This window comes from Syzygium oleosum, unplaced genomic scaffold (assembly GCF_021117445.2).
Source record: "Syzygium oleosum isolate NSW1041296 unplaced genomic scaffold, Sole_v2.1 Sole_v2.17, whole genome shotgun sequence".
Classification (NCBI taxonomy): Eukaryota; Viridiplantae; Streptophyta; class Magnoliopsida; order Myrtales; family Myrtaceae; genus Syzygium; species Syzygium oleosum.
Genome location: NW_026607501.1, coordinates 2,477,784 through 2,498,739, shown reverse-complemented (window position 1 = coordinate 2,498,739; position 20,956 = coordinate 2,477,784). Strand labels below are relative to the sequence as shown.

The following is a 20,956-nucleotide window of genomic DNA, read 5'->3' as shown; positions in this document are numbered from 1 at the left end:
TACGCGGCAGTTACGTGCTGAAAATTTGCAGCAAGATGGGCAGCAATGATATGCTAAAGGGTGCTGAGGTAGTAGTTGATGATTGAGAATCGTGGTCCTTTGCACGATTTTCCTGTTCATAAGTGTGATGCCTACAGTATAATTTCTAGTAGATTGTACATTGTTAGTTGGCAATGCTTGACCCTTTTTCTTGTCCAGTGATGAATGAAGCTGGCCACAACTAATAAGACTTACAAACAAGCATCTTTGTGCAACTTGCACCGATTGAAATAAATGTTGACGATCCACCTGACAATGACATCTTACTTTCTATTATACATCTACAAGTCATCAAAGATAGCAAACTCTGACTGTTTGATATGGAGAACAGAAACACGCGCTTTGGGCTAACAAGAAATAAAGTAGGGTGCACCAACAAATCCATGAAGCAAGTTGCTTAATTTTACTTTGGAAATAGTAAACGATTCACAAAATCACCAACTAATCCATTAAGCAAGTTGCTTTGGGCTAACTTTTTTTGTCCTATCAAGCGATTCGCAATCATCAACAACTACTTCAACAATTTTCAGCGGATCATTGTCGCCCATCTTGCTGCGAAATTTTCAGCATTGTAGCTACCACATAAAATGCCTATAACTTAAAAACAAAAAAACAAACAAAACACTTGGGAAGTAAATAAATTTTTGACGAAGATATAAATGCCCCCTAAGTTGGTCATGTGAAGAAATATCAACTCTTATCCTCTTTCTAACGACAGCCAAAAGTCTTGATCAGGAGAAAGAGGAGAACAGTTGATTTCTGTAACTCAAGGAGACAATGTGCATCAAAACATGGTCTCTTCGGTCTAACTCAAAATTGCTGGTCGTGATAGTATACTCATCAAGTTCTTTTCATCAGGAAGACCAAGACTTTGCTAGATATCATCTACTTTTTTTTGCCTAGAAAGTGAAGAAAAAGTGAAAAAGAGATAGTGGGGAAAAAACTGTAATAAAATCCAGGAAGACCAATACTTTCCAGGGCGCAAATTGGCTTCACTGCTTCACTTTTCACATCTCTCTTCCATCCCTATGCGAATGTCTCTTTTTCCATTACTAGTAGACTTTCCACGCGTTACATGTCTTGCTTCAAATTAATAATTCTATAAATTAGTATAAGAAGGAAGCTAAGAAGGAACCCAAAAAGATCTTTCAATGGCCATGGGTGAATCAGTCACTGTAGAGAACACCCAAGGGTTATGGTGAAGCAAAGTGATCACGAGCTGATGGAAAGAGAAAATTATAAAGTCCAGGAAGACCAAGACTTTTCACCTACCGAAAAGATCAAACGAAGACCAAGACCTTTCAATTATGCTTTCTGTCCACAAGTGCTCTCTGTTCATGTACATAAACCATAAACTCAGGAAGGACCAAGACTTTACTGGACATCACGTACTTTTTTGTCTAGAAAGTGAAGCAGCAGCGAAAGAGAGCAAATGAAAAAAGACAAGAGACTTTGCAGGACGCAAATTGGCATTGTCGCTTCACTTCTCACACCCCTCCTCTTCCATCCATCCCTATGTGAATGCCTTTGTTTTCCGATTACTAGTACATGCCATGCTTAAAATTGATTGTCACCATAATTTTCGATCACAAAAATTCAAAAAATAAAGTATTGTTCTTGCCCCCTTTTTTGGCCAATTCCATTGCTTTCCCTTTGATCTCCTCACCCAAATCACCAAAAGTATATGCTCAGGTAGTTTGGGACACACGTGCATGTAATTGGAGATTTAATATATATTTAAGCCTAAGAATCTTCTTTTCTTCCGCTTGAAATATTTTAATGGATTATCAAACATTTGATTGAAGATAGAATTTTTGTATTTACTTGATTTTCTGTCGGTTGGACATTATGTTAATAAATAATATTATTATTACATGTAACTGTTTAGGCATACATAATTTAAAACTTTACTATGATCTCTTCTTATTCATTTGAAGAAATTCGCACATTTATATGTTCTTTATTTGTCTGTCGAGTCTACCAAATACAACTAATTTGCCAAATAGTGTATTTTTGTAGATAATAGTTTTTATGCTTTTTTGTAAGCCAATAAATGTTTCTTGATTTTCTTCGGAATATATTATTACAAGGCGATCATTAATGATAGTTGTAAAGTCATGGGATAATTATCTTAAATATCCTAAACCTATTGTACAATGACCACTTCAGTCCTAAACTTTTCAATTTGGCCAATTTAGTCTCAAACCTTTGACGATTTGTCAATATAATCATTCCGGCCAATTTTAGCCTAAAGTTACTGATGTGGATGCCGGCCATCCTGTGTAACATGATCGCAAATTCAGCATTTTCCGGTCAAAAAGGATTACATTGGCAAATCATCAAAAAGTTTAGGACTAAATTTGTTAAATTAAAAAATTTATGACTAAATTTAGGACTTTTTCGACAAATTTTCCCATAAAGTTACATACATATGTCAAAAGTATTGAAGTAGTAATGATATTTTCTTGGGACAAGGCTATAGCACTTCTGTTATCCATTCAATTTTGGGTGCTTTTCACATGAAGATCAGTGGTAAGAGGAATGAAAATGAAACATTTTTTGTTCACAAGTGCTTGTTTCATAGTATGTAGAGAACATCCCCGGAGACTTTACTGCATATCACGTGCTTTTTTGTCTGGAAAGGAAAGTGAAGCAAAAGTGAAAAAGACCTAACGGGAAAGAAACTTCAATAGATTCCAGGAAGACCAAGACTTTGGCTATGTGAATGTCTTTGTTTTCATTACCAGTAACACTTCCATGCATTATATCAGTATTAATCTCTATTTTTTTTTTCAAATTTTGCTCAATTTGAAGTTGCATCAAATAAATTGCCATGTTGTAATGATTTTGTTGGCATGGTTCGCTTAACCTACAAGTTAGGTGATGAGGAGAGAGAGAGTGTGTTGGCTTAGACAATCTTCACATCATTGTCTCTGAAGATATCATATTGGACGTCAATATGGACTTTTGGGTGCTATTTAACAGCGTTAGCATCGTCTCAACGTTTCCATCCGCAATTTTAACGAAGACCTTACATTGACCCACACTTGAACAATTGAGGTAATTAATTGAACAAAAAAAAATTCACTTACTTGATTGCCAGAGGAATTATAGTTCAAGTACTTATGATGTCATTGTCCCCAAAAGTTTAACATACAATCATTAGTCTAGGTTCAAATCTCAAACATACTTTTGTTTACTCAATACATGTTCTACAGACTCATCCTCTTTGATTCGTTGCTCGGTCTCACTTTATTAATCATAAAACGATTGGCATCTTCCGTTGGAAATCCTAGTTATTCTTAGCATGATATTGGGGATTTTCTTTTGTAAGATTATTAATTCTTCAAGAGAACAGGAGATAGTTTTGTTAATTTCAAGAGCAAAAAAAAAAAATTATTGGTTAAATGTCATGCACATTGAGAGACAACAAAGTTCTCAATGTCGATTTCCTTTAGATTTTCTTCTTGGAACCATTCGATCATAAAAATTGGAGCTTTACACTTGTAATATTTTAGTGGATTATCAAAGATTTGATTGAAGATTTCTTTGTGCTAGATTTACTTTCAATTGGAAATTATATTAATAATATTATCATCAGATGTAACTGTACGGGCACACATAATATAAAACTTTACTAGGATTTCTTAACCAATTACAACGAAATTGCCTAAATAATATTTTTTGTCGATAATTTGTTCCCACTCTTCGAGAGACAGATGATATCGTCTGGAACGTGTACTCTGGCTGCAAGATACAAAATTGAAGTGCTTGTTTCGTAGTATGCAGAGAACATCCCCGAAGACTTTACTGCATTGCTTTTTTGTCTGGAAAGGAAAGCGAAGCAAAAGTGAAAAAGACCTAACGGGAAAGAAACTTCAATAGATTCCAGGAAGACCAAGACTTTGGCTATGTGAATGTCTTTGTTATCATTACCAGTAACACTTCCATGCATTATATCAGTATTAATCTCTATTTTTTTTTTTTCAAATTTTGCTCAATTTGAAGTTGCATCAAATAAATTGCCATGTCATAATGATTTTGCTGACATGGTTCGCTTAACCTACAAGTTAGGTGATGAGGAGAGAGAGTGTGTGTTGGCTTAGACAATCTTAGCATCATTGTCTTTGCTGTCTGACGAGGCAACATCTCAAGATATCATAATGGACGCCAATATGGACATTTAACAGCTATTTAACAGTGTTAGCGTCGTCTCAACGTTTTCCATCCACAATTTTAACAAAGACCTTACATTGACCCACACTTGAACAATTGAGGTAATTAATTGAACGAAAAAAAATTCACTTACTTGATTGCCAAAGGAATTATAGTTCAAGTACTTATGATGTCATTGTCCCCACAAGTTTAACATACAAGCATTAGTCTAGGTTCAAATCTCAAACATACTTTTGTTTGCGCGATACCTGTTCTACAAACGCATCCTCTTTGATTCGTTGCTCGGTCTCACTTTATTAACCATAAAACGAATGGCATCTTCTGCTGGAAATCCTAGTTATTCTTAGCATGATATTGAGGATTTTCTTTTGTAAGATTATTCATTCTTCAAGAGAACAGGAGATAGTTTTGTTAATTTCAAGCGCAAAAAAAAATTATTGGTTAAATGTCAGGCACATTGGGAGACTACAAAGTTCTCAATGTCGATTTCCTTTAGATTTTCTTCTTGGAACCATTCGATCATAAAAATTGGAGCTTTACACTTGTAATATTTTAGTGGATTATCAAAGATTTGATTGAAGATTTCTTTGTACTCAATTTACTTTCGATTGAAAATTATATTAATAATATTATCATCAGATGTAACTGTACATGCACACATAATTCAAAACTTTACTAGGATTTCTAAACCAATTACAACGAAATTGCCTAAACAATATTTTTTGTAGATAATTTGTTCCCACTCTTCGAGAGATGGATGATATCGTCTGGAATGTCTACTCTGGCTGCAAGACACAAAATTGATACCACAAGGAACATATAGGATGCCAATGTAGATAGTTAACGGCAATTTAATAGTGTTGGTGTCATATCGACATTTTTCATTCACGATTTCAATGGAGGTCTCATGCTGACCCACATTTGATATGTCAAGATAATTTATTGAGCGGAAAAAAACTTGAGATACTTGATTGCCAGCATATAGGTAAGAAATTTCATGCACCTCATTATCTGGTTTTATTTAAGTCAATTTGATAATTTTTGGAAGCCATAGGTATAGCATGAAATTGATGGGGTTCCTTTATGGAGTTTTTATTTAAGTCAATTTAATTTTCGTGCTTTTCACTGGCTTTATGGTAAGTCTTGTATTTTTTTTTTTTTAACTTTTAATAGTCAATTAAAATCGACATCGCTTGCAGTTGAGGCCTCTACGGACCAAAGTAGATTATTGCATCTGGCGATTCTAATTTTGTTGTAGGTAATTATGTTTGGTTCAAGTATGCCAAGTTCTAAGGTTTGAGTAATATTTGGAAACAATCAACCAGAGAAACAGTTCATTTTGTTCTAATTCCTAATTTTTAATTACATGTAATCTTAAAATATGTGAGCAATATTCATATGTCTACTTGTGTGCGTAGCACTTGTATGAACATTAGTAATATAATAAAATTTCATATTTCATAATTAACTGACCTCATTAATTGGGTTCAAATCTCAATAGATTTTAGATTAAATCATCTGTTTTTTTTTAATCAATAACTCTTAAGGAAAGGAAAAGTAAACAATTGATAGGGCTCATCAAGGAGATGATATATATATATACACACACACTAGTAGAGTACCCATACTACACATCGGCTTATAATCAGTGCATATGTATTTTATGAATTGAATCTTTCGATTTAGAAACTCATGAGCAACAGTTGAAATTGTCCAGAACTTATTGAATTTATCTTATCTTTTTGCTTAGTTCTATCTTATTTAAAGCAGAAGTGAGCTAATGGAGAGAAAAAAACTATTTAGTCCAGGAAGACCAAGACATTCACCTACCAAAAACATTAAACAAAGATCAAGACCAAGGCTTTTTTTTTTGCATCTGTACATTCTCAGTAACCTTATGATTTCAATGTCTTTGTTTTATGCATTATTGGTGAATATGCGATTAATGTAGGCTTTTACGTGGCAGTTACGTGCTGAAAATTTGCAGCAAGATGGGCAATAATGATCTGCGGAAGGGTGTTGACGTAGTAGTTGATGACCGAGAATCGTGGTCATTTGCACAATTTTCCTGTTCATAAGTGTGATGCCTACAGTATTTAGTAGATTGTACATTGTTAGCTGGCGATGCCTTACCCTTTTTCTTGTCTAGTGATAATGAAGCTGACCACAATTAATAGGACTGACAAACAAGCATCTTTGTGCAACTTGCACCGACTGAAATAAATATTGACGATCCACCTAACAATGGCATCTTACTTTCTATTATACATCTACAAGTCATCAAAGACAGTTAACTTTGACTATTCGATAAGGAGAACCAAAAACACGTGCTTTGGGCTAACAAGAAAAAGAGCTGAGTACACCAACGAACCCATGAAGCAAGTTGTTTAATTTTACTCCAGTAATATTAAACGATTCACAAATCACCAACTAATCGGTTAAGCAAGTTTCTTTGATCTAACTTTTTCTATTCAAAGGACCATGATTCTCCTATTTGTCGAATATCTAATTCAATCCTATCAACGATGCAAGAAAAGTAATGGAAATTCGCACAACACAAGAATTTACGTGGTTCAGCAAGAACAAAGCATATAGATGTGAGGTTTCACAAAATCAGGGAGCTTGTGTCAGATGGCAGCATTCACTTGAGGAAGATTCACACGAATAGCAATCCTGCAGATTGTTTTACCAAGCCAGTCACTATTGAGAAGTTTGGGTCCTGTTTGGGCTCAATTAATATAACTCGCTGTTGAAGGTGAGGGACGCACTCAATGAGTGCGAGAGTGTACCTCTTATGGAGGTACGGGGATGAAGACATCTATATTTCATATTCTTTCGCAGGTGGCTTTACAGAATCCAAGCCAAGGTGGAGATTGTTGAGGTTGATGTCTTGTATTCTGTTATCCAAGAGATTATGAGGCGGTTCCGAAAGGCCCCCTGACGACTGGACAGCACGGGGGTCCCGCTCCCCGGTGAGCGGGCGGGGGTCCGAGGGGGCCGCCTCGACGGGGGTCGCTGGGGCAGCGCCCCCGGGCCGCCAGAGGCATTTTATGTTCAGTCATAGAAGGATCTCTATGGGAAAGTTAAATGTTTTAAGCTATGTGGGCAATTTTGTAATTTGTGCCATGTAGGGTTTCGCTATATATTTAGGGCGAAACAGGTCTCTAGAGAGAGAATGAGGGAGTGAGAAAGAGTTGCTGTATACTTTTCTACGTTATTAGTGAAACAGATCTCATCTCCCCGTGGACGTAGGTAGGCGGAACATCTCCCCTGCTAAACCACGTAAATTCTTGTGTTGTGCGAATTTCCATTACTTTTCTTGCATCGTTGATAGGATCGAATTAGATATTCGACACTATCAATCGATTCACAATAATCAATAACTACTTTAGCACTCTTCAGCATATCATTGCCGCCCATTTTGCTACGAATTTTTAGCACTTTTGCTGCCACATAAAAGGCCTATAACTTAAAATAATAATGAAAAACCAACAAAACACTTGGTAAGTTATAAATTTTTTACGAAGATAGGCATGCCCTCTAAGTTGGTCATGTGAAGAAATATCACCTCTTATCCTCTTTCTAACGACAGCCAAACGTATTGATATGGAGAAAAAGAACAGGTAATTTATCTAAATCAAGGACACAATGTGCATCAAAACATAGTCTCTTCAGTCTAACTCAAATTGCTGGTCGTGATAGCATACACTCATAAAGTACTTTCCATCGGGAAGACCAAGACTTTACTGGATATCATGTGCTTTTTTTTGTCTAGAAAGTGAAGCAAAAGTGAAAAAGAGAAAGCGGGGAAGAAACTGTAACAAAATCCAGTAAGACCAAGACTTTTCGGGACGCAAATTTACTTCAATGCTTCACTTTTCACGTCCCTCCTCTTCCATCCCTACGCAAATATCTCTTTTTCCATTACTAGTAAAATTCCCACGCATTACATGTCTTGCTTCAAATTAACAATACTATAAATAGTACAAGAAGGAGGCTAAGAAGGAAGCCAAGAAGATCTTTCAATGGCCATAGGGGAAACAGTCCTGTAGAGAACAACCAAGGGTCATGGTGAAGTAAAGTGATAATGAGCTAATGGAGAGAGAAAACTCTAAAGTCCAGGAAGACCGAGACTTTTCATCTACCAAAAACATCAAATGAAGACCAAGACCTTTCAAGGAGGCTTTCTGTCCACAAGTGCTCTGTCCATGTACAACCATAAATTCAGGAAGACCAAGACTTTGCTGGACATCATCACGTACTTTTTTGTCTAGAACGTGAAGCAGAAGCGAAAGAGAGCAAATGAAAAAGACAAAAGACTTTGCAGGACGCAGATTGGCATTGTCGCTTCACTTCTCACGCTCCTCCTCTTCCATCCATCCCTATGTGAATGCCCTTGTTTTTCCAATTACTAGTAGAATTTCCTCACGCGTTACATGTCATGCTTAAAATTGACTGTTTCTACAATTTTCGTCCAACTCTTTTCATGCTTAATCGTACTGTGATTTTTCATTCTGTAATCTCTCTTGTACCTGCCTATTAGAATTATGTCTAGATTTCCATGTATCTTTTCAAATTTAAGTTCAATAAAAGAGAAAAAACAGCAAGAACTTAAAAAAGGAAGAAACAAAAAAGTATGAATGGGGCAAGAGAGCGCACGACTGTCCCACGGCCACTGCCATGCCGTTGCCATCAGCAACGCTGCTTATAGTCACCTTCATAGACAACATTTCCTTGAGATGTTATTCTTATAGCAGTTTAGGAATTAAAAGAATAATGACATCGTAAGTACCTAAGCTCTTGTTCTATTTACAATTGAGTACCTGAACTCTTTTTTTTTTCAATCAAGAACCTCAATTTTTCAATTTTGATTCAATTTGAGGCATCGCTTAAATAACTTGCCATGTTAAATGATTTTGCTGACGTGACTCGCTTACTTAGCAAAAGTTAAACATAATAGTTGACGTGGCTCCTTACCCTAAAGATTGAGTGATGAGGAGAGAAAAAGTGTATTGACTTAGACGATCTTAGTGTCTAATATATCTCAGCTGACGTGATAGCATCTCAAGATATCATATCAGATGTCAATATGGACAGTTAACGACTATTTAACAGCATTGGTATCATATCAACATTTTTTGTCCGCGGTGTTAATGGAAGTCTTGACCTACATTTGAAAAGTTGAGGTAATTGACCGAAAAAAAAAATGTAGGTACTTGATTACAAAAAGGCTAAGAATTCAGACACTTGCGCATCATTTCCAAGAATTTATCATGTGATGATTGGTCTATATTCAAATCTCAAACGTACTTTTGATTACACGATATTTATTCTACAAACTCATCCTCTCGATTCATTGCTTGGTCTCGCTTAACAATCCCTTTTTTAAGATTTTTCATTCTTTCATGTGAAAGAGAATATTAATTAGTTTTGTTAATTTCAAGCCGTTGCAAAAAGATTTGAGTGGCTAAATGTCAAGCACATTCGGAGACTATAAAGCTCTTGCCCCTTTTTTTTTGGCCAATTCCATTGCTTTCCCTTTGATCTCCTCGCCCAAAACTAATAAACTATGTGCAGGGAGTTTGGCCAAAATCAGATCGAACCGGTTTGATCACCGGTTCACTCCCTAAACCAGCGAAATAGGCCGTTTTTCAAAATTGGGTTGACCCAATTTTAGAGTCTCACGGGTACAGAACCGGGCTTCCGGTTGCTATTGCACACGGAGGAGCTCGAGCACCCGACTCCATGGACCGCCGGCACTCCGCTTTACCCCCAAGGAGCTACACTTGGGAAGTTGAATGGTAAGCAGACTGTCCCACGTCATCACTGGCCAAAAATAAATATACAAAAAATTCGTGTGGTCGCCTCCACGCTGTGCTGTTATTAAGTCCATCATTTTTGTAATGGATGATTTTTTTCTGCATTTTTGCCGTTCCTTGATCAGTCACCATCACAGATGTCCAAATCTCCACGTCCTTTCGTCCACCGCTACTGGACAAATTTCCTTAATTAGGGTACTTTGTGTGAGAGAGATGAATGCGACAACTTCCTATTCAAGCATCCTCATGAATGTGTGACAACTGATTGGAAAGAAGCTTTCCGCTTCACTTCAATTAACCTTTAGTTGCGTGAGGACATGTGCTGTCCCGTGAAGAGTTAAAGAGATGGGTAATCTCCATGATTTGCCGATGTAGAGATTACGTATTGAATAGCAATTTTTGATAATGTTACCCTTATTGACACATTAGATTTGGACTAACTTATTAGACTCTTATGTCGCATTGATATTAACCATTAGTTGAAAATAAGTCTTGACTTTCCATGCATTATCTTTCATAGATTTGTTGACAAAATGCCCCTCTAAGCATCACTTTAAGTGAAATAAAAAACTCAGTCCACAAAATAAAATTGAAGTTGTTTAATTTTTATGCCAACAATAATTATTAGATTAGAATGTGAAATAATTATCATAGAATTGCCATATGATGATATGGTTGGAATTTGGTTAATGTCTCTCTGTTCTTACTCTTTTAAAAGTTACTTATTGATATGAGTTTAATGTAATAGATTAATATTATGAAAGACCCTAAACTGGAATATCTATGACAAATTTGTCCATAACTAATTATTTTACCACAAAAAATCCCGAATTGGTACGCATGTGACAAATTTACCTCAAATTAATTTTTTAACTATCAAAAATTCTAAACTTGTACACTTGTGACAAATTGGTAAATTTATGACAAACAGAGGGGTAAAACCTTATACTGGCATAACTGTCAACTATCACGTATCATCTAACTTAACAATTTGACGATAAAATTTAATGGAAACTAATATAGGGTAAATATGTTATAAGTGCATCAGTTTGGGGTTTTTGGTAGTCAAAAAATTAGTTTGATGTAAATTTATCATAAATGTATTGATTTGAAGTTTTATGTGGCATTAACCCTAATGTAATGTTTCCTATTATTCTTAAACGGCAACATCGATATGACAATTTTCTTTGACTTTTCTTCTCATAAAGAAAGAGCGAGTCTCACACCAATAATGCATAATAGACTCAATAATAGAGGCTTCTGGGGCATCTTGCAAGATGCCTTACACTTTACACCCAGTCTGGCGTTTGTGTGGCTTTTTTCTCTTTCAAATATCTTGATGAGCTGTTCCATTTCCCACTCTTCAATAGCCTGTCCTCACCTCATGGGTTCGCTAGAATAGTATTATTGATCTTGTGAATATGCTCAATGCACTCGGTTGGGCGCACCTTTCGAGAATTCCCGGACAAACGCATCTCTTTCGGCGGAGATTGATGGGAACTTGATGGTACATCAACGGAGCTCGCTGGGACATGTGTTGGGATTGGCATTGGCCCACAAAGTAAAAGTAGTTTGCAGACTGTGCACACCATGCACGAATCGATAAGGCAACATGTGAAACAAAGCTGTTCCAAACACTTCATCGCCAAAATGTGTACACCTCAAATGATACTCAGTAACATTTTGTGAGTTGCGACGCATATTTTAATAAAGACCGATGAAAAAAGAATGGTTTTCATTCATTGCATTTCCAAAAAAATAGATGATTGCTCGAACTAGTTATGGAGCAGGATTCAATAATTAATAAGGGATTTAGGCATAGTAGTAATTGAATTTTTTGCGAAAATTGTAGGTAGGTCTTTGAACTCTTTTTTTTTGTCGATTGCGTCCATACATTGTGTGTGTGTGTCTATATATATATATATATATATATATATATATATATATATATATATATATCATTTTTTATTTTTTATTCTTTCAAATCTTTTTTTTTAAACATGCAGATGGACCTGATGATGATGTGGACTATATGCATGGGATGTAGATCGTCTACTAAGATATGCACGCGCGTTGTTTGTCTACCGCGCCATCAGGATGATAGGAGACACCCCCTCCCCCCGCCCAAAAAACAGAGAAATAGAGAGAGAATGATGAATAAGAGGAGCAGATGCTGAAGAAAAGGAAGGAAAGAGGAGGAAAAATGGTTGTGCCGAGAAGAAGAAATAGTGAAACAGAGCAAGAACGAAGAGAGACGAAGAAGGCAAAGAGATTTGAGTGCAAAAAAGAATGAAGCAAGGGCAGCATCAAAACACAGCGACTTTTTGCTGGAAAAAATCAATAATGTCTCGGTGGTTGCTTGCTGTGCATGAGGCGTGCTTGGACCTAACAATCGAAATTTCATGATTCCTATGCATATTTTGCTGCCGAAGATCTCGTTATAACCCCTTGGCTTATCATTAATCTATTGATTTATTTCCCCGGTGTAGCCTAAATCTCTCATGTTTGATGCGCTCCGCTTTCGTCTATTCAGCTTTTTCAAAAAGCATTCTTGGACTCACTGGAGGGGGAGGGAGATGGGACTTCCACCTATTTAATGTCTAGTCAAATCGTTGTATCTTCTCGGCCTAACAACCAACATGCAAAGCTATTTTCCAACGACTGAGCTCTGTTAGACAAAAGAGTACGTATGGACCCCACTTTTGCATGCATCATTCAATCATGGGATTGGGTTAATAATAACATAGCTACTTTCTTGGACTTTTTGGAAAATTATCAACATTCCTCTATATTTATTGCTACGGCACTTTTCCGTTCTTTATATTTTCATTAATTTTTTTCATATCACTATAGGACTGGTCCATATTGCTATTTTTTGATATACTAATATGATCTTGCATGGGAGTGAAATTGAATGATGGGGTGCCATAATTTTGGAACTACACATCAATCTAGGCTAATCTCATTTAATAAATCGCCGACGCCATGCCATTGTTTGATTGAATTCATGCACTTATTAAGTAGCCTTTGGCATATTCACAATTCCACTGAATTGCATCCTTAGTTTAAATTAGTGATTATGTTGTGGTACAATTGCACGTCATTATAATATCTCTGAAGAACTCCCCTTGAATAATATTATGCGAAAAGAGGAGTTCCCTTTATATTTGAAAACTATGAGGTTAACATGACCAATGGAGTAATGCTTCGTGAATCCCCAACATCCTTTCCACAACAAGAAGATGTTAGTGTTTCTTTTTTCTAGTCTACAATCCAGCTTGAAACCGGCCGGAGCCTTGAGAAGCATCGAGATATCATTTCCATAGCTTTTCAAGAAAGCTTTTGGAGTTAATTCTTTATTATACAATAACTCACCATAGTCAAACTGAAAGTGCAAAAAGAAAAGGAAGAGAAGTAAGAAGTTTTAAATTCTGCAACATGGATCCAAGATCAGTTTCCATAAGCAGTGTGCTGCGCATTGAATTTTAGTGATAATTGCTTCATTTCACTAGTGTAAAGCTAGAGAATCCAAACTATTGTTTACACAGTGATTGGTGCAATGATGATATAACGCACAACTTAATACTTTTGGCGTGAGGTATGGGACAGTGGGGTTTGGCGGGACAATATCATCAAGCTAGATCCAACAGTCGACATCCATTTTCTTTTAGTCGATGGCTGGGATCGTGCCCGTAACTTTGAGCTCATTACTTTATTACATTAATTTTTGTTAGTTAAACCTGTGTATCCGTGCAGCTACTCCTCTTTTCAGAATAGTAAATAAGGGTTGAAAGGACGTTTCGGAAACCTAAACCATCATGCATAGAACACTTTATCACGTTTGATACTGGACAATCGTTTACGAATCCTATGAAGATATTCACATCTTTCTCGTAGTATAGTTTTAAAAAGGACAAATAGATTTTAACTGTCGAGGAACAGTGCTTTTCCACTTCACCCCTCTCGAGCCAATGATCAATTAAGCAAAGAGTCGCCAATTATTAAGCTAAAACTAACGACTCTCTTGATGAGGCCCAAATGAACAAGCTTTCCCTTCACTTGAATTAGCCCTTTGTTGCATGAGGATCGTGATGTCCCATTAAGAGTTAAAGAGATGGGTGTTCCGGATGATTTGCCATTGTAGAGATTATATATTGAATAACAATTTTTGATAATGTTGTCCTTATTGACACGTTAGACTTGGGCTAACGTAGATCCTTACATCCAATTAATATTAACGATTAATTGAAAATAAGTCTTGACTTTTCATGTATTATCTTTCATAGATTTATTGGCAGAAAGCCTCTCAAGGCGTCCCTTTACGTGAAAAAAGAAACTCAATTCACAAAATAAAATTGAAGTTGTTTGATTTTTATGCCAACCATAATTATTATATTAGAATGTGAAGTTGCTCCTAGATCCGTACATCTATTATGACTATTTGAAAATGTTGGGACTAATTTCTAACAAAAAAAATGTTATGATTAATTAAAGTCATGAGAGACGTTCTCTTTGTAATTAAGTTGATAAGGATCTTTTGCATAATAACTATCTAGTTTATGATGAATAAGTGCATATAAAAAAATTATCCTGTAAAGTTAGCATCATCCTATATAAACTTACAAGATTAATAAAAATAAAAAACAATGAGAAATTAGAAGCCGGTTTGATATTTTAAATAAGCGTGAAGTCACACCTATCTTGAGAGTCCACCAAGACTTCCTCTGAATTTGAAACAATCCAAGGAGTCTATTATTTTTTCATAGAGAAAAAAGAGAGAGTTACAAATGTGAGTTGTGTTTGAAAAAATTGTAAATTCATTTAACACCCATATATTTTTGGGTTTTGAGATTCTAAATCCATTTATAACCCATTTACTAAATACAACTAACTCATATAATGATTCACTCATCAAATATGAGTCCATTTTGACAAGTCGACTAAATTGCATGCTTAGTTTATTTTAGTGATTGCATTTTTGTACCACTATATGTCATCATAATATCTCCGAAGAAACACTCTCGTTGAATAATATTAGGCGAAAAGAGGAGTTCCCTCTATATTGGAAAACTATGGGGTGAACATGACCAATGAACTAATGCTCCATGATGTCAAGCCACCCTTTCCACTGCGAAACCATATCATTGTATCGCTTTTCTAGTTCTAAAATTCAGTTCGAACCAGACAGAACTTTGAGAAGCACCGAGCTCGAGAGCATTTCTATAGCTTCCCAAGAAACTCTTTGGAATTAATTATTTATTATAAAAAATTGAAAAAGTCCATGAAAATAACTCATCATAGTCAAACTGAAGTGCACAAAGAAAAGGAAGAAACTTGGGAAGTCTAAAATTCTGCAACATGGATGCAAGATCAGTTTCCATAAGCAGTGTGCTTCAGTATGGATGCGCAATCAATTTTAGTGATAATTGCTTCATTTCACAAGTGTAAAGATAGAGAATCCAAACTATATAGTTTACGCACTGATTGGTGCAATATTAATATGGCACGGCTTATTATTTTTGGCGTGAGGTATGAGACAGTGGGGCTTGGCAGGACAAATTGGTCATGCCAAATCCAACAGTTGATATTAATTTTCTTTTATCCGATGGCTGAGATCATGCACAAAACTTCGAGCCCATTACTACTTATTATTTTTGTTACATCGATTTTTGTCAGTTAAATCTGTGTATCCGTGCAACTACTCTTCTTTTCAGAATAGTAGATAATGGTTGAAAGGATATTGTGGAAACATGAATCATGTGCATAATACATTCCATGTTTATCACGAGTGGTTCAGGACAATCGATTACGAATCCTACGATGATATTCATATCATTAAAGTCTGAATCAGACCAAAGAAAAAGTCTGAAAATAGGACAAAGAGATTGCTCGGTGATCGAGGCAAATATGCTTGACCGTGTGTAACTGAAACAAAGTGAGAAAAGAAGCGATGAAGTTTGAGGAACGTGCAAAGCTATTTTCCAACCAAAGAGTTTATCAGACAAGAGAGTACAGATGGACCTCACTTTTGCAGGCATAGTTCATTCATGGGATTGTGGTAATAATGCATGGTTGCCTTCTTGGAAATAATAACTTTAATAATCAAATCATTCACCATGTAATGCTTATTATTAATAAGAACTCATATTTTCAAGTACCCGCCATTTGTAAAATATGTGATTGAATTAAACACCAATTAAAAGATCACGATGCGAGAAAAACTATGGCTTATAAAATTACAAGCGACATCACCAAACTCTTGTGATTGCAGTTCGGACTTGGTAGAGAGCAAGACAAATGTAATCTAGTCCTCGTCTTTTTGACAAGATGTAATGGATCTTCAGTTTCGTCGAGCACGATTTGTTTGAATGCCTCAGAGTTGCAATTCATTTTTTTCCCCCACTATTCCCCTTGAAGAATGCAATGAGAATTGTCTACCCGTATGCATATTTGAACAAGCAAAGTATGAATATGAAAGACCATAACATAAGCACATAGAATGAGAGAACACAACAATATGTATATTCACGGCCCTTGACATTATTTGCTAGTTTCAGAAGTTATAACCTGCAGCTTTTAACTATATGATAGGGTGCATAATCTGAAAGTCATCTATCTTAGCCTGTCAAAATTTGTGCTGTTAGACTATACATCAGATACATAATATAATCTCAAGCCTTAGCCACAGGTATAAGGTATAAATCAAACAAAGTGATACAAGGCAATCTTTCCATGAATATCTTCATATAAGATGGCTGCACCACCACATTGAAAAATGGATGCTCCGATTCAAATTTGTTGGCTAATTGAATCCTACCAAGAATAATACATTTGGAAATGATTGATCAAACATGTGATAGTCCGACCAACTTATTCACATCACTTTTATAAATCAATTTTATAAATTAATTCTTATAGTTGTAGTATTATTCTTTCTTGATAATACTCAAACGATATGTGTGTAAAAGAATTAAAAAAATTTATCTTAATTGGTGCTTGGCGAGACACAGGCTTACTCTAAACTCTAGATTGAGAAGACATTACAATTTCAAAAATAGTAGTACTCGAAAAAGACGAGCTATATCGACCCAAATAATTGTAAAAATAAGAAAAATAGAAAAGATCAACTTGACCTTGACTATAAGCATGGCTTGCCATCAAAGCCAAATTTTTTAAGGAAAAAAATGGTTTGTTAATTGCATGAACCTAGTCTTCTTGAGCCCAAATGATCTCACTTTTTATATTTCGTGATTTTCACTTGAGACCCAAGTGATACGCATTGAAACCCAAATATCACTCTATCTAATTATTTTAATAGCATGGAGTTTTTAACATGTTGAAATAGAGTTTCATGATGAAGGGAGAACATAAAATTAGACGATCAAAATTGACAGGTGTAAATTTTCAATTTACTTGAGAAATTACGAAATGTACGAGGTTAAGATTGTGTCATGATCAATATAGAGACATGCATAAGGATGTTTTATTTTCATCAAAGTTTGAGGTATTGATGTTTTACTATTGCTGGGAAAATTGCACAGTCGGTATTAAACGTATTGTACATAATGTAATCGAGTCGTAAATCTTTCGATTGAACTAATTTAATCTTAGCTTCTTTGAGAAAAAGTATAATCAAGTCCTCTCAATTAAGTTTCACCTGATTTATTGGACGTGTCATCCTAATCATGGCTAATTGTACTACGTGTAAGGGCGAAGGTGTGACGTGGACAAAAATTACATGAAACAATGTTATTTGTTCTTAGATAAACGGCGTGGTTGCTTGGTCGAGCGACTAAAGCCTCTAATAACCAATGAAAAAGTAATAGTAGATCCAACCACATATTTACTAAATGTGGACACGAGTGGGAGTGGGGACACCTCATTTATCTAATGTCTAGTCAAATTATTGCATCTTGTGGACCTAAGCAACGTACATAACTTTTTTCCAATGACAAAGCACTATCGATTGGGTATCCTATGAAGATATTCATATCATTATAGGCTGAAAAAGGACAAATAGATTGTCCGGTGACCGAGGCAAAGATGCTTGACAATAAGACACTGAAGGGAAGTGAACAAAAGGAGCGAAGAGTGACTCCAAGAACACAGGCCACCATGAAGTGGGGCGTGGAAGTTGCTTTACGGAGAACTTTGGGCCGCTTTTAATCCGGGAGATATATAGTCCAATTTACTTTGTCGATTCTCCTTGGATGAGCTAAAGACATAAAAGGGGTTCAAAAGGGGGCTTTTTCTGGTTCGTGGCCCAATTCACATAGCTCATCAGAAGATAAAATTTTCGTTTTGTAGTCCGTCAAAGCGTATCAAGCCCATTGGCTCCAGCCCAATTTATCCACCAATTAGGCCGTAGAAGCTGTAGCCCCTCTAGCCGGTGACCCTATCTGCTAAAGATCCGCTTGAAATCTTGGAATCCCATCGTTTCCGACGCTATTCATCGTTGTGCGCCACCACTCATCGACGCCATTGGTCGTTGTACGCCCATTAACCGGAAATGACATTGGGTCAATTTTCCAATTAGAGGAAATTCAAATAGAAATCTCAAATTGAAAGACCTATCGAAATTAAAATATTTCTTCAAAGTTGAAGTTGCAAGAAATAAAAGTGGAATTTTCCTTTCACAAATGACATCAAAACACTATTCATTCAAGCAAGAACATACCGCGGACAACAAACTCACACGATTTCCAAAAGCGAATTTCAAGCCGCATATAGCACATATGAGCAATCTAGAGACAAAAATACCTTCCCTAACAATAATAGGGAAATGAACAAATATGTGCAGCAACAATAAGAGACGAATGAATCGAGATCAAGTCGGATTCAAGAATGATACTCAACAAGCGAAACCTCAACACAAACTAATAGCATGGGAATGGGTAAGCATGACATTAGAAGACACAGCAATGCGGTCATCTCATCCAATCGTGTATCAATAAAAGCAATATAACTCCTAGAATGACTAGGAATACTACCTCAAATCGGCCTCCGCTCTAAGGACATCTAGGAGGGATAGGGCGACGGGAGCCCGGTGGTGGCTCGACGGCGGCCGGTAGATGGCAAGTGGATGGAGTTGCTTCTGCGAGAGAAATTGGTGTATTCGCCCAACTATTGATGGAGTCGAGAAAAAAAAATAGAGAGGAAAAAACTACAAAAAAACCTGAAACTATATCCACCGCGACACTTTTACCCTACACTTGTAAATGTGTCACACATGTTACAGGTTTTGGGTTTTCTGATGTCAAAAGAAAAAGTTTGTTACAGTGGACACAATTTTGGATTTTAAAAAGTCGAGTAAATTTATCATAATAAATATAATTCGAAATTTTGGGTGTTTTTTTTTTTTTAAAAGAAGATAATTTGTGAGTCATTAGATGAATCTTCCTTTTTTTATTCTCGTCGTTTTCTCTTCAAGCTCCTCGCCGCCGCCCATCTTCACACTCCGGCCTATCGTCTCGGGCGATGACGACTCTTGATTTGGCCTCGGATTCCGTCATCGCCGGTGGGAGTGGCCACCGGTCAATCGGATGAAGCTCTTGTGAGCACCAGGCCACATCCCCCTCTCCCTTTGCGCGCGGCTTAGACGGGGCGAAACGATGGACGCAAAGCTGACGGCGGCGATGGAATCCGAAAGGCGGCGAACAAGCCAAAAACCCACCGAAAGGTTCAATCGCATACGAAACAACCTGATGGTGCAGCGGCGGCGGTAGCGGCGTGAGAGAGAGAGAGGAGAACAAAAAAAGAATGGAGGAAGACTTGATGGAAACTGAGGATGGACCGAGAGAAATGGAAAGAGAGAGAGAGAGATGACTCGACTCCAATGGAATGAAGAGGGGGATTGATCTCTCTAGCTGACGATGATTCACTACAACCGCCGATGGGAAGCATCGCCCAGCCATTCGTCCAGATCGAGCTCTTTGCCGTTCGTTGCTTCCGGCACCCACCAAATGTCTTTGCGTCGTACGAGCGAGAAGGCGTCCGGTGAATTGCGCAAGAGAGAAACAGAGGGTGAGACGATTCTGAAACAACAAATAGAGGAAGACACGCCTGGAGAAATCTCCACAGACAGCCGGTTCCTCGTGACAATCAGGCGATGACCGTCAATGAACAGTCAGGCTGTTTCGTCTCTGATTGAACTCTGGAATCAATATAAATAGACTCCAACTTTGCCTGTTGATTTCTGTTTCGTTTTGTTTTCTAAAATTCTCTTCACTGTCTTCCGAAGTTCCATTGCGGTCGATTACATTGTGGAGGAGGAATCGAGTTTGCGTGGAAGGTATTCGATGGAATGACGAAACCGGACTCTGTTTCGAAGAATACCTATGAGAGAGAGAGAGAGAGAGAGAGAGAGAGAGAGAGAGAGAGAGAGAGAGAGAGAGAGAGGATCAGTGGGCTTTATTGAACGCGGGATGTTGTCGATTCTAAGGCTGCGCATGGCAACTTGCCAAATAGCGTTTGATTCCGTTCTTTTGTTCCCCGAATCAGTTTGGGAATAGAAATCCATTTGTTTAATTTTTTGATTCTGGGCACAAATTCTTGCAAATTTGTGCCTAGAATCAGTTTTGGAACAGAATCAAGAATAAAAAAAAAGTAGCTTCTTGATTCTGGGAACAAAAATGAGAATCAGTTTTTTTTTTCTTCTTCTTTTTCTTGTTTTTTAGTATAGCTTCTAATGTCCGGCACGAGGGCCACCCTCATCGTAACTAGCGAGATTAAAATATTTTAATAAAAAAATATTATTAATAAAAAAAATTTTACCGGCCATGGAAAAAAATAAAAAAAATATTATTAATAAAAAAAATTTTACCGGCCATGGCGAAAAAAATAAAAAATATGTTATTAATAAAAAAAATTTTACCGGCCATGGCCAACAACCAGGCCATGGCGAAAAAAATAAAAAATATATT

The 20,956-nt window shown here is 36.6% G+C and overlaps 1 protein-coding gene across 5 annotated transcripts in view; it reads right to left on the bottom strand.

Moving 5' to 3' along the window:
- Positions 1-20,956, bottom strand: part of LOC115676635 (putative disease resistance protein At3g14460) — a 103,842-nt gene that overhangs the window by 10,170 nt on the left and 72,716 nt on the right. The window lies entirely within an intron of this gene.